Below are 13,699 nucleotides of genomic sequence, written 5' to 3'. Positions count from 1 at the left end.
CTTGTTATTGCCATGGCTGGGACTAAAACTTCCTCATAAATCTCAAAATTGTAACTTCTTCAGGCAAACTTTAGAGCTTCACCATCCAGACAGCAGCTTCTCTCCTCTCTGCTTCTCCTGCTTAGCCTACTTCAGATTTTATTGAAGTGACTATTTCCGATTCTGATAGCAGCTAATAATTAAGTCTTAGTTTGCTGCATGACATTAAGCCAAAAACTGTGGTTAATCAGATTTCATTCATAATTTCACAAGGATATAATGGAGAATAAAGACAGACGGATCGGTGCAGCTGCCGCAGTAATGGGGGCGCTGTGCTGGTCCGTTGTGGTGAAGAGAGAGCTGAGCTGAAAATCGAAGCTCTCGATTTACCGGTCGGTCTACGTTCCTACCCTCACCTATGGGTGAAATAAAAATATCTCCACCTAATCCTCAAAAGAAGTCTCCCACAATATCTGCATACATGGAGCAGTTCACTGATTTCATCTAACTGAAGCACCCAAATGTGTTTCTGCGCCTCTCATTATCCACAACAAATTCAATTTCTCAACTATTTAGTTTGTCTAATTTGTTTTCGTGGATATGACACACAGCAACACTGTTGAGCCGGGACTGCGTCATTGTGCTGCAGACCTCAGAAGACCACTAAGTTTCTTTCAGCCTCAGCAGACGAAGCAGGCACAGTAAAAAGCAACCTCACAAGTATTTCCTCTTGTCCAAAAAGGGCCCGGACCTCTGGCACCATTCCTCGCAAAATGGCAGCAGCTTCACTGCTTGACCGATACTCATACTTGGACTCGAACATTGCTAACTGCAATTGAAGGGAAGGTCTGTTCACTTCTAGGTACTGCAGCAAAACATCATCTGTCACTCCTGTTAAGAGCCCATTTTCAAGTTTCCTGATCATAAGCACCCCTTCATTTTCAAAACGGTCTGTGAATTGCATTCTCTCAGTGTCCAGAACCTTGAAAAATTCTGTTCTGCAATAGTCAACTGAGGAGAGAGGAGCCTGCGCTGCAGCCTTACCAGCCAGGCGTTTGGGAGGGTGTCGAACCCGAGGCATTTCAATTGGAGACAGGCTCAGTTTTTCACACATTTGTGATGCTTTGTTGAAGATACACTGAAATTTCTCACATGCTGTCAGGCGTGGTGTGGCGGAGGACCCCAGAATGCAGACGGTCAGGCAGTGTAACGATAAATAAAAAAAGGCTTTATTTTAAGCCAAAAAAAAAACAAAACTCACTCTCAGGAGGAGGCAGGAACAGGCATGGCATGACCAGAAGAACTGAAAAGTTATCATGTTTACATGCAAGAAATGAACAGAATGATTGTGCATATATGGAGTGTGGTACAGGGGAAACAAGACTGATTACATGATGCAGGTGGACCAAAAGAAGCTGATTGCAGGTTGACAGATGCAGGGAGAATAAAACGTGACTAGGGCAAAACAGAAATCCAATTATACAAACTAATCGGGAAAACATGACGTATAGAACATGAACTAGAAAACAAAAATAAGAAACTAAAGCACAGCCAGGAAAATACCAGGAACAAGATCCAAAACGTAAAGTGGAAATAAGAATTACTAAAACCCAAACACCCTCAAATCATGACACATCTTCGTTTTTCAGCTATGCTTTCTCAGCAACCTTTGTTTAAACAGATCTGAGTATCTGTGTTCCTCATCAGAACCAGAACCAATCATTATAAACACATTTATTGTTGCTGACACCAAACACTGTAACCAACGCTGCACACGTGTAGCCGGAACGGTCTGCAGTCCCAGCCACACTGCGTTGTGTTCAGATGCAAGACACTCGAAGGAGGATACTGATGACAGATTCTGCTGGCACTGTTGAGAATTAAAATCATTTATATGTTCAGTTTGCATGTGTATGCATAAAACTGAGATATAACATGTATTGTGAGCTTGAGAGAGAGAGGTCACAGAGGTCACAGCAGGCTTCAGGTTGGAGGAAAGGTCAACCCCAGGTCAGGATGTTCCCAGCAACTGTGAGCAGTAAATGCCGGCTGTTAGTCATGATATAGACAATAAAGTACTCCCATAGGAAGTAACTAACTTATAGTGGGGACACAGGAACGTAGAAAACTCCATTAGTGACCCTGTGGCTTCGTAAACAAACCGTCAGCTTTGAAGTAAGGGAATAAAATGGTTTAACACTGATTGTAAGACAGACCACTGGGTGAATCCAGCCTAGCTTTGCTGCTGACCGGGTCTCTCCTTAAGGCCTTAGGTAATCTTTCTCTGTATCATTCTTTTGTATTTAATTATGCATTGGAAATCATTGGACTTATTATTTACCAAATTAAACTTGTGTTAATCTTAATTTCCTGCTCTTCATCTGTTCTTTCTCACGACATCTGGACTGGGGTGAGGTTGAGGCCGTATTATTATATCTGGTAGAATTATTTTACCTCAACAGCACTTTATTGCAACCTTCACAAAAGTAACAAAGAGCACAAGTGTAGACTCAGTCCTCACTAACATGAAAAAAATGTAAATTGAAATACAAAATCTACTCCATGTGAGGATAAAAAGGAGAGTGTTAATATATACATGTAAAACAATGTGACTATAGTTTAAGCTTTCTTGTGCTCTCAGAATTCATTTAAAAAACTTAACAAGTCACCTAAAACAACTATTTTCACAAACATTTATGATACTGGTCATGTAGGAATCACTGTACGCAACGTAAATGACATTACACTGAAATCCCTCTTTTAAAACCGAGCTGCGTCAGAAACCTGCCTCTCCCAGCAACATTCAATGCAAACTAGCGAGATAGCAGATAATACAGCACAGACCCACTAGAGGGCACTGTAACACCAGAAATAAAACTCCCAATACAAACAAAGTTTAAAACAACAAAACAAAAGACATTTTCTGGTGAAATAAACACACCATACATACATGAGATGTAGCGTGACGTGACGTAGCGTGACATAGCGTGACGTAGCGTAACGTAGCGTGACATAGCGTGACGTAGCGTGACGTAGCGTGACGTAGCGTAACATAGCGTGACGTAGCGTGACGTAGCATGACGTAGCGTAACGTAGCGTGACATAGCGTGACGTAGCGTGACGTAGCGTGACATAGCCTGACGTAGCATTACGCAGCGTGACGTAGCGTGACGTAGCATGACGTAGCGTGACGTAGCGTGACATAGCATGACGTAGCGTGACGTAGCGAGACGTAGCGTGACATAGCATGACATAGCGTGACGTAGCGTGACATAGCATGACGTAGCGTGACGTAACGAGACGTAGCATATCACAGAACCACTACGATAAATAGAGAGCTTGTCACCATGGTTGACTGTCCACCTATAGATAAAGATCACATGGTTTGCTACAAGTAGCCCAACTCTTATTCTAAGTGTTTTTCAAAAGTCTGTTTCAGAACCAGTTCAACAGTAGAACTCCTAACAGTTGTTGTGTGCTGGAGTTAATACTGACTACAGTCTGATAAAAACAGTTAGGAGTCTGTGCTGCTGCTCTCATTTCTCTACCAAACAGCTCCCAGTATGGAAGTCTTTCTTCATTTTATCAATTAGCTTTGCTGTTTCTAGAATTATGTGTCTTCTTTGGGACCTTTTTCAGCATAAAGAAATATATTTTAGTGACAAATGATTCTTCTCCAATTTGTGAAAGAGGTGTCCAGAGGTCATCAGCCAACCGTATCCTGGTGTCTTTCATGGACCTCTGGACGATAACCAATGTATTTCCACAGTAAGGTTGGCGCAGGTTTGCTATACGACCTGACATACTCATTGTCCACCCTTTAAATGTTTTTATACATGTTTAACAACAATTTACTGTCAGGTTATGTAATATATTTCTCCTATGTTTTTGTTTTTACACAGTTAAAATATTTTTTCTTCCTGCTTGTATTTTACATGAATAAAAAGTTCCAGACCTCAGCCAAAATGATTTCCTTCCAGATCTTTCCATCGATTAGAGGTCACTCACCTGACATGATGCTGCCACACTTCTACTTCACAGTTGGGACGAAGCAAGCTTCCACCTTCTTTTACCAAATGTAATGATGGTCATAATGATTTGTCTCTTTTTCTTCTCTTTGTTTTTTCTCTCCTTACATCTTTGAGTAAGTTCTTCATCTCTTCAAACCCTCATTAAGGTTAAATCATTTCTTTCTTTCCATCACAGCAGGATGAGACAGTAATGATCAACAGATCCTGTATTTGTGTCATTTTCCTTCATTCAGGCCCATTACTATCCCACCAGGACCGGCACGTAGGACTGGAGGATCTGTGGACGGAGACACCAGGAGAAGTTTCTTCATTAAAGACGTCTAACAGGTGTGACTAAATGTGTGTTCTTGTTTTTAATTGTTGTTTTTTTTTTTTGTTTGTATAATTCCACAAAATTATGAATTATTTGCCACCTGACGATGGAACCTTTTATTTGTTGTCTGCGTGTCACGTTTTTGGGTTCCCCCTGTATATAAAGAGCGTCTTCCCTTCTTCTGCCCTCTTCTTTCTGTTCTTCTGTGGGAGAAGTAAGGGACCTTTGTTATCCAGCATTGTGAGTTATGTTGATTTTAATTCATGACTTTTAGTTCATTTATTCTTCTGACCGCTCTGAAACAGATGACCTTTAACCCATTTATAATCAGATGGTTTCACTCATTCCTCATTAATCGGTCTCAGCAGGTCAGGGTGAACAGGTCTCTGTCTGATCCACTCACCATCAGCACCGGCGCCCCCATGGGTGTGTCAGTTCAGCGGTCCTGTTCACCCTATATACCAATGACTGCATCTGTAATACACCCAACACCTACATGTTTAAGTTCTCTGATGATACAGCCATCCTCTGCCTCATGTCAGATCTAACAGGTTCAATAACATACAGACAGCAGATCCAAAGTTTTATTCAGTGATGGGAGGAACACTTCCTGGTTCTTAATGTCCAAAAACACAGGAAATGATCTTTGACCCAAAGTCTGTTGGAGACCACTCACCAGTGGTCCTCCATCATCACAGTATTGCCCAGGTGGATTCTTATAAATACCTGGAAATACAAACAGACAATAAGTTCACATGGCATGCTCAGGTTGACTATGTCTGCACCAGCGTCCAGCAGCGACTGAACTTCCTCCACAGGCTCAGGGCCTTCAGTGTCAGTCAGAAGGTGAAGCTGCTATTTTACCATGCCGTAATATGGAGCATCGTCAGATACAGCATCTCGGCCTGGTTCGGTAACCTGTCTGTTCTAAAGAAGGCCCAGCTCACCTGGCTCACACAAAGCTCTATGAAGCTGATGGGAGTCGAGCAGCATCCCTCACTTCAGAACATCTTTGATGAAACAATAACCAGACAGGCCCAGAAAATGATCTCAGACCCCAATAACATCCTTCAGTCAGAGTATCAGCTCCTTCCCTCGGGTCGGCGCCTCACAGTTCCTGCATGCAGACAGAACCGCTATAGGAACTAATGTAGGAGCCATAAATGAAATTGGGCTGGTTTGTAAGATGTTTGTTAATGTGTGGGTCAACTGGAGATGGGCGGAGTTCAGGTGATGGGGAATATTAACGCACCTGCCTGAGTATCAAGGCAGAGAGAGGGGGGGGGGGGGGGGGCTCGTTTTTTCCTTTTGAGTTCATTTTATTTTTCTTATATTTTGAAGTAATTTACTTTTCTTATTAGATTAGTTTGGGTTCAATTGTTGGTTTGTTGTATTGCATGTTTTCTTGATTTTGTTTTGCCTTTGAGGTGATGGACCACTCATACCTGGAGACGCCCGCTGCAGCGGCACAGGTGTTCTCCATTAGCTAAGCAGCGTGCAGACTGGGAAGTTGGGCTACTGCTTGACAAGCTCCCTCCAGCTTTCTTTTGATTTACTGGATAAACTTGCTTTCATACTGGAAACAATGGAATAAGGCATAAACTGGTATATGAATGGTTCGGATGGAAGGACAGGCAGGAGAAGGAGAAGATATGGATTTTGAGGGATGGACACCAGTAGGTAGGGGGTGAGGAAGAGGACGTGGGAAAAAGGAGGAAGGAGGGATGTTTGAAAGTCAGGGTAACAAGCGAGAGTTGGAAGGAAGCAGCTCTGATGAAGAGAGAATAGTTAGAAGGAAAATACTGAAGGAAGAATTTAAAATAATATTAAAAGTAAGGAATGAGGATGAACATAATAACCTAACCTGATAGTGATTTCTAGAGAAATAAAAAAGAAAATAGGAGATGTAGAAATGGTGAAAGTATTAACAGACGGAAACTTATTAGTGACGTATAAAAATGAAGAACAAAAAATGAAGGCTTTACATGTAGAGAGCATTGGAAAAAAATGGTTGTAGAGAGAAAGATCTTAGGAGAAAATAAATCAATCCGGGGGTGATTTTTGGTTTCCTTCTGGATGAAGATTTAGACTAAATAAAAAGAAGCATTACTGGTGCAAAAGTGAACTCGCTGAAGAGATGATCAAAAACTGTTAACGGAGAAAGAGAAGGAAGTCTGTCAGTGATTGAATTTGCAGAAACAATCTTGTCAGAAAACATAAAAATAGGATTCTTGAGCTTCCAAGTAAGACCATATATCCCTCCACCTCTTAGATGTTATAAATGCCAGAGATATGGACACATAGCAGCAGTTTGCAAAGGAAAGCAGAGGTGTGCAAAGTGTGGAGAAAATCACAAGATAGAAGACTGTAAAGAAGAGCAAGAAAAATGTAACTGTGGAGGTCAACAAAGAGTTACATATGGAGGATGTGAGGTGAGAAAAACAGCAAAAGAAAATCCAACATGTTAAGATGAGCAAAAATACAAGTTATGCAGAAACAGTCAAACGTGTGAAAGAACAAAAGATAAGAAAGATGGAACAAAAAGAGACAAATTCCTCAAAAACTGCAAACAGAGGAGAATATCACATTATTGGTAGAAAAATTAATACAATTCATCGCTTACATCATCAATTGCACTGACCAGGCCAAACATAAAACTGAAAAAATAAAAATAATTGTGAGAGGAGCAGAAAAATGTCTGGGTTTCAAAGAGGGATCTTGGGAGAACATCAATAAGAGGTTGGAAACAGAGGAGAGACCAGGAACCTCAGCTGATAATCTATGATAAAACTACAATGAAATGCTAGAAGTCTGATAGCTAACAGACAAGAACTGAAAGGATTTATTAATAAACTTGAAGAGAAACCAGAGGGGATTTATGTACAGGAGACATGGTTAAAACCAACATTAGATTTAGTTATTAAAGGTTATGATAGTTTAAGAAGAGATCGACCAGAAGGAAATGGAGGAGGGTGTGTGATATTTATAAAGAAAAGAGTTCAATATCAAGTATTAGGAAAAGGTAAAGATTTAGAGTATATACTTGTTGAAATTTGTAAGATCATTAATTTTTATAATCCATGTAAAACATTATCAATGGAGTTGATGGAGGAGATGTTAGAATATCTGGAGGAGAAAGTAATATGGTGCTAATAGCACAATATGGATAAAGTATAATGATAAAAATGGACAAGTTATGGAAGAAGTGATAGAAACAAAATATTTAGCATGTCTTAATGATGGAAGGGGTACAAGAATTAATGTCAGAACAGAAACAGAGTCAGTAATTGATTTAACTTTGGTATCAAATTCATTAGCTGGTAGATGTGAGTGGAATATAGATAGAAATACAACAATAGGTAGTGATCATTATCCCATTAAGATCAGAACAGGATTAACATTAAATATGAAGAATATAAAAATAAATAAATGGAATTTTAATAAGGCAGACTGGATTAAATTTAAATATCTCAGTGAAAAAAATCTAGGTAAAATAGACATGACAAAGGATGTAAATAATATAAATGAATGTGTTTGTGAGATAATTATAGAAGCTGCAGAAAATTCAATAAAGAAAGGAGGAAGACGATGTGATAAGAAAATGGTACCATGGTGGACCAGTGAATGTAGAGAAGTAATAAAATTAAGAAATAAAGCATTTAAAAGAAATCCAGTATTTCAGAACCTCATTGAATATAAAAGAAAACAAGCAATGGTGAGGAAAATTATTAGGAATGCAAAAAGAGAATATTGGAGGAATTTTTGCAGTACGGTAGGGAGAGAAACAAAAATATATAAAATATGGAAAATAATTAAAACGATAAATGGTATTAAGAAAGAATATGAATATCCAATATTAGAAGCAAAAACCACAACTATAATAAAAGATGAAGAAAAAGCTGAAATACTAGCTAAAACATTCAATAAAATTCATAGTTTAAGTAACATTATTGATGAGGGAAGGAAAGGGAGGAAATACAAAGATTTACTACAGAATACTGAAGAAACAAATAACTTAATGAATGAACGGTTTACAAAAGCTGAACTGAACTCTGTACTCAGGAAAATAAAGAATAAAGCACCTGGTAAAGATCAGATCTGATCCACAATGATACAACATCTCAGTGAAACATCTAAAGACGTCATATTAGAGCTTTATAATAAAGTCTGGAAGGAGGAGGAGCTGCCTCAGAGCTGAAAGGAATCAATCATCGAACCAACAACTAAACCAGGAAAATTATAGACCCATTGCTTTAACATCACATATATGCAAAATAATGGAAGAAATTATTAATAATACATTAACATATTATTTGAATATCAACGGGTACATTTCTAAGGTGCAAAGTGGTTTTAGAAAAGAGAGAAATATTAATGACCCAACGTTATGTTTAGAACATAAAATCAGAAGAGAGCAAGTTAATAAAGAAAGTGTAGTAGCTGTATTTTTTGACATAGAGAAAGTTTATGACATGATGTGGGTTGAAGGATTATTGATTAAATTAAATTAAAGGAAAATTACTGGGTTTAAATGAATTCAAAACTTTTTAACAAATAGAAATCTTCAAGTTAGAATAGATCAAGAAGTTTCAACAAAATATGTCGTAGAAAATGGAACACCTCAAGGTAGTATAATAAGTCCATTATTGTTCACCATAATGATAAATTATGTATTTACAGACATTAGAAAATAAATAGGTTATTCACTTTTTGCAGATGATGGAGCCATATGGAAAAGAGGGAGAAATATAAAGATAACTGGAAAGAAAATACAGGCTGAGATAAGAAGGATGGAGGAATGAGCTTCTCAATGGAGATTCAAGTTCTCAGTTGAGAAAATAAAAGTTATGGTATTTACACAGAAAGCAATAAGAGAGGAAATAAAATTAAAATGATATGATCAAGAATTAGAACAAGTTAAAAGTATAAAGTTTCTAGGAATATGGTTTGATGAGAAAATCCTATAAAATATACATATTCAGAAAATGATAAATGTAAGAAAGTATTAAATATTATGAGATGTTTGGCTGGCAGTGACTGGGGAGCAGACAGGGAAGCGTTAAAACAAATTAACACAGGATTGATCAGATCAAATATAGATTATGGAAGTATTATATATGGTTCAGCAGCAAAGACACATCTGGAAAAATTAGATATTATACAACATCAAACATTAAGACGTTTTTCAGGAGCTTTTTAAAACAACCCCAACAACAGCAGTCGAAGTAGAAATGGGAGAAATGCCGTTAGATTTAAGGAGAACACAATTAACAATAAATTATTGGATACATTTACAAGGCAATAACCTGGATCATCCAACACGAGAAATATTGAAGCCATGCTGGGAAAAAATTTAAAAAGATACAGAAGAGTTTCATGTACAAAATACAGTAATAAGTCTGATACTGCCACTAGCTGTTGTACCACCCTGGATTTTACCAGAAGCACAGGTAGATATGTCTTTAATGGAAAAAAAGAAAAGAACATGTATATTAGAGTTAAATATAGTACAGGAATATGTTATTATTTTATGTTATTAATTATTTTCAATACCTTCATAGTACCGGATATTCAATTAAAAATAGGAAAATGAATCACAAATGGTTTATCAGTATACACAGGAGAAATGTTATCAATACTTTTAGCAGTACAGTGGGTGGAAGACATAAAACCTTTAAAAACAATCATTTATTCAGATTCAAGCTCAGTATTATTGAGTTTAAACAACCATTCAGACAGCAGGTCAGACATTTTACTAGAAATACAGCAAACTTTATTCAGACTACAAATGATGGATTTATTAATAATAGTTTTATGGGTTCCAGCACATATTGGAGTGAAAGGAACTGAGATGGCTAAGAAGGCAACACAAAATCATGTCAATTTTACAGTACATTTAGGTAAATCAGGGGAAAAGAGCATCATCAAACTAAAAATTGAAGGAAGAATTGCAGAAAAGGTGGGATGGAGAAAGAAAAGGAAGATGGTTTTATAGGATTAAAAAGGCAGTAGGAGAAATAAGATCTGGAAGAAGGAATAAAAAGGATGAAAGAATAATAAGATTAAGATTAGGACATACAGGACTTAATTATAAACTGTTTAAAATACATAAACATAATACAGGACAATGTGACCACTGTGGGATAAATGAAACAATTGAACATATTTTTATAGAGTGTCAGAAATATGAGCTGGAAAGAAAAAGCATGAAGAGAGAATTTGAAAGGATTAAAGAAATGTTTAATATAATAAATTCATTACAAAAGACAATATCTAGCAAACATATACAAATTATTCTAAGATTCCTAAAAAGAACAAAATTATTTCATAGAATTTGAGTATATAAGATATTAATCCATGTTGAACCACACTCCATACCAGTGGTGGCGGTAATGCACACCTACAGATTCATGCCAACCGCCATTAAACACCAGAAGAAGAAGAAGACCGGAAGTTGGTAATAAAGAGGTAGCTGTGCAGTTGGACGGATCACGGGACTGGAAGGCTGGTTGTCGCGGAGATTCATCCGACTGGCCGCCGTCGAAGAACGGACGACCGGGGGTTGGAGCACGAGTGGTCGGATCGCCGCCGAGACTCGCCCGTGGCCGTGGAGGATTGGTCGGCTGCCGGAGAGGACCGTCCCTCTCTTGGGCTAGCTAAGAGTCCATCCTTCCTTATATAGATTTATCCATTTTACTCTGCCGTTCATTGTCTTTCTATGTCTTTTATTTTAAATAAATGATTAACTTGTTTTTAAAACTCTGCCCACAGTACCTGCAGTTTATTTATTAGCTTACCACTCGCGTCCTACGTGTGGGCCGCCGTAGTTTTTGTTGACTGCTAACAATCAAGATTTTTGTGATTTGTGTTCGTTAAGTTATATTCTTTGGACACATTATTCTGAATCGTTTATTTTTTCTTTAATACTGTAATTAAAAGACTTTTACTTTGGACCTCAGTGGATTCTTTTTCTATGACGAGCGGGTCGAACAAGGAACGGTCCAACTTCAGCCCCTCAGCAGCTTGTTTGTCTCCTGAAGTCGCTGCAATAAATCTCATATTCACACTTTCACATTTTGACTTTAAAAGCCTCATTTTAATGTATTTTTAGTTTGCTTCAACATGAACATAGACACTATGAAACTGAGTTCACACGATAAACTTTAATTATCTTTTAGAAACTTCCCTAAATCCTCATGTATGAAATGTTTCCAACCTTTTGTTGTAAATATCTGTTCTGTAGCATTTTATAAATGTTCTAGTTCACTAAAGCATAAAAACAAATGTTCAGCCTGCTTAAATCCAGTGTGCAGGTGCAGCGCTGAGGACGATCAGGTAATAACATCAATCTATAGGAACGAGTGCAGCCAGACTAACTTTACCTGATGGACCTGCTCTCATTAAAACATCCATTAGCTTAAAGACCATCTGGAACCTGTAGGTCACAGCGGAGCAGGAGAGAGAACTGCAGGGCTAGAGGCAGCTGCTGAGAGAAGGTTCTGGTTCTGTGTACCAGAGAGATGGACCTGGAGCAGAATGACCGATTCAGGCTGCATATCTCTACCTGCTGCTGGATCCTAGAGACCCATCAATAAAACAAAGATCCTGTTCTACAGAGAGGCTCAACCTGCTGAGAAACTGGACTTCCAAGACTGCTGAAGGACGGTTCGGCGCCTGGCATTTGGACCTCAAATCTAAACATGTCCCACCAGCAGGAGCCGAAAATACAAACGATTTGATCCAACCAGGGTGTAGCGTTTGGAAAGCCATCAGTGCCAACATTCAAACAGTAAAAGTCACAAAGTAATATTTATACATGTGAAATTTTTCAATAAGACTCGAGATGCAATAAATAAATATTTCTCTTCAATAAATAAATATAGAAATCATATTTTTCACTTCATGGTCATGTGCTGCAGCTCATCATGAATTTATTTGATCAGGCTTATGAACCAAAATCACTGCAGCACTAAAACTAGTATAGAAAAGGTGATTGGTCGACAGCTGAGTGGCTGTACAGGTTAACCAATCAGATGTCTATGCTCATTTACTGGGACACACCAGCAGTTTAAATTATTTCATGATGTACTGTAGCACAGGAAGTAAAAATTATAAAATGGCTGAAATATTCATATATCATTTAACCATATAGAGGATTCACATTTTAATTTACCCTTTTAATACCTTATTTGAGTAATAAATTGAGGATTTATTTGACATTTCTACTTTTTCACAACATTTTACAGCAGGAATAACATTTAGAAGCTGTTCTAAGGCTGAAAACTGGAAAATAAAAACCAGTATGGAGCTGAAAGGAGAGGAAGAAGGGAAGGAGAAAAGAGGAGAAATAATTGGATGTCTATCCAAGATGTTCTTGTCCCAGACCCAGACAAGGAGGTCAGCTGGCCTGCAGCAGCTATCAGGGATCTTCAGCATAGAAAGACCAGCAGTGGAGGACTTGGCTGCATGTCCTGCAGAAACATCACATCCTTATTGAACACTGCAGACTTCTGCTTGAAGAGAGAAGCTTCCAGAAACTGGCAGCAGCTCTGGAGATGATCTTCAGTCCAACCAGATCATCCTTAATGACAACAGCCCTCCTCCAGCCTGCTGGGGCTGGACTGGAAGTCCTTCCTGAGTCCATCTGTGGTCAATCATGGCTCCACACCTTCCTTAAAGCTGACCTGCTAACAAAGAACCACATTGGTGGAATATCTGGACTCAGGAACCACAGAACCTATCAGCTGGACCCACAAGTCCAACCATGTGACCATGATGGAGACAGAATGAAGGTCTTTCTTGTCTTTGGAGACAATAGAAGTTAATTTCCAGCAGCTTTCATCACTCTCACACAGATAGAAACTGATTCTAGTTTTAGTGAATAATCTAAAAATCATTTTAAATGAAACTTAAAGAGCTTAAAGATATTAAAGTTCTTCTCAGTGGCGGCTCAGTTGTTCACATCAGCAGGTCCAAAGATGGTGGAGCTGGTACAGGAGGTCCAGAATGAAGTTCTTGGACAACTGAAGGTTAAAAACTGGTCCTCAGTCTCCTGGTGCACCACTTGAGGCCCCTGTAGCGCCCCCCAGAGGGCAGCAATGGAAACACATGATATAGAGGGAAGAGTGTTCTGTAGGTTCTGCTGTTGCAGCTGGACCTGTAGATGTCTTTCAGGGAGACCAATGATGTTCGGTACCGTGTGGAGAGCGGCCCAGTTTGCCTCTGAACGGGTTCAGAACCAGACCAGGATGGAGTAGGTCCATCTGCTCTCTGTTGAGCTCAGATAAACATCCTCATCAGAGCAGCAGAGATGTGGTTTCTCCTCAGGTTCCTGAGGAACCACAGTCTGCTGTTTGGACTCCATTTAAGGTTCCTG

This window comes from Girardinichthys multiradiatus, chromosome 21, assembly GCF_021462225.1.
Source record: "Girardinichthys multiradiatus isolate DD_20200921_A chromosome 21, DD_fGirMul_XY1, whole genome shotgun sequence".
NCBI classification, from domain to species: domain Eukaryota; kingdom Metazoa; phylum Chordata; class Actinopteri; order Cyprinodontiformes; family Goodeidae; genus Girardinichthys; species Girardinichthys multiradiatus.
The sequence above is the reverse complement of the archived record's forward strand: the minus strand, read 5'-3'. Positions refer to the sequence as shown.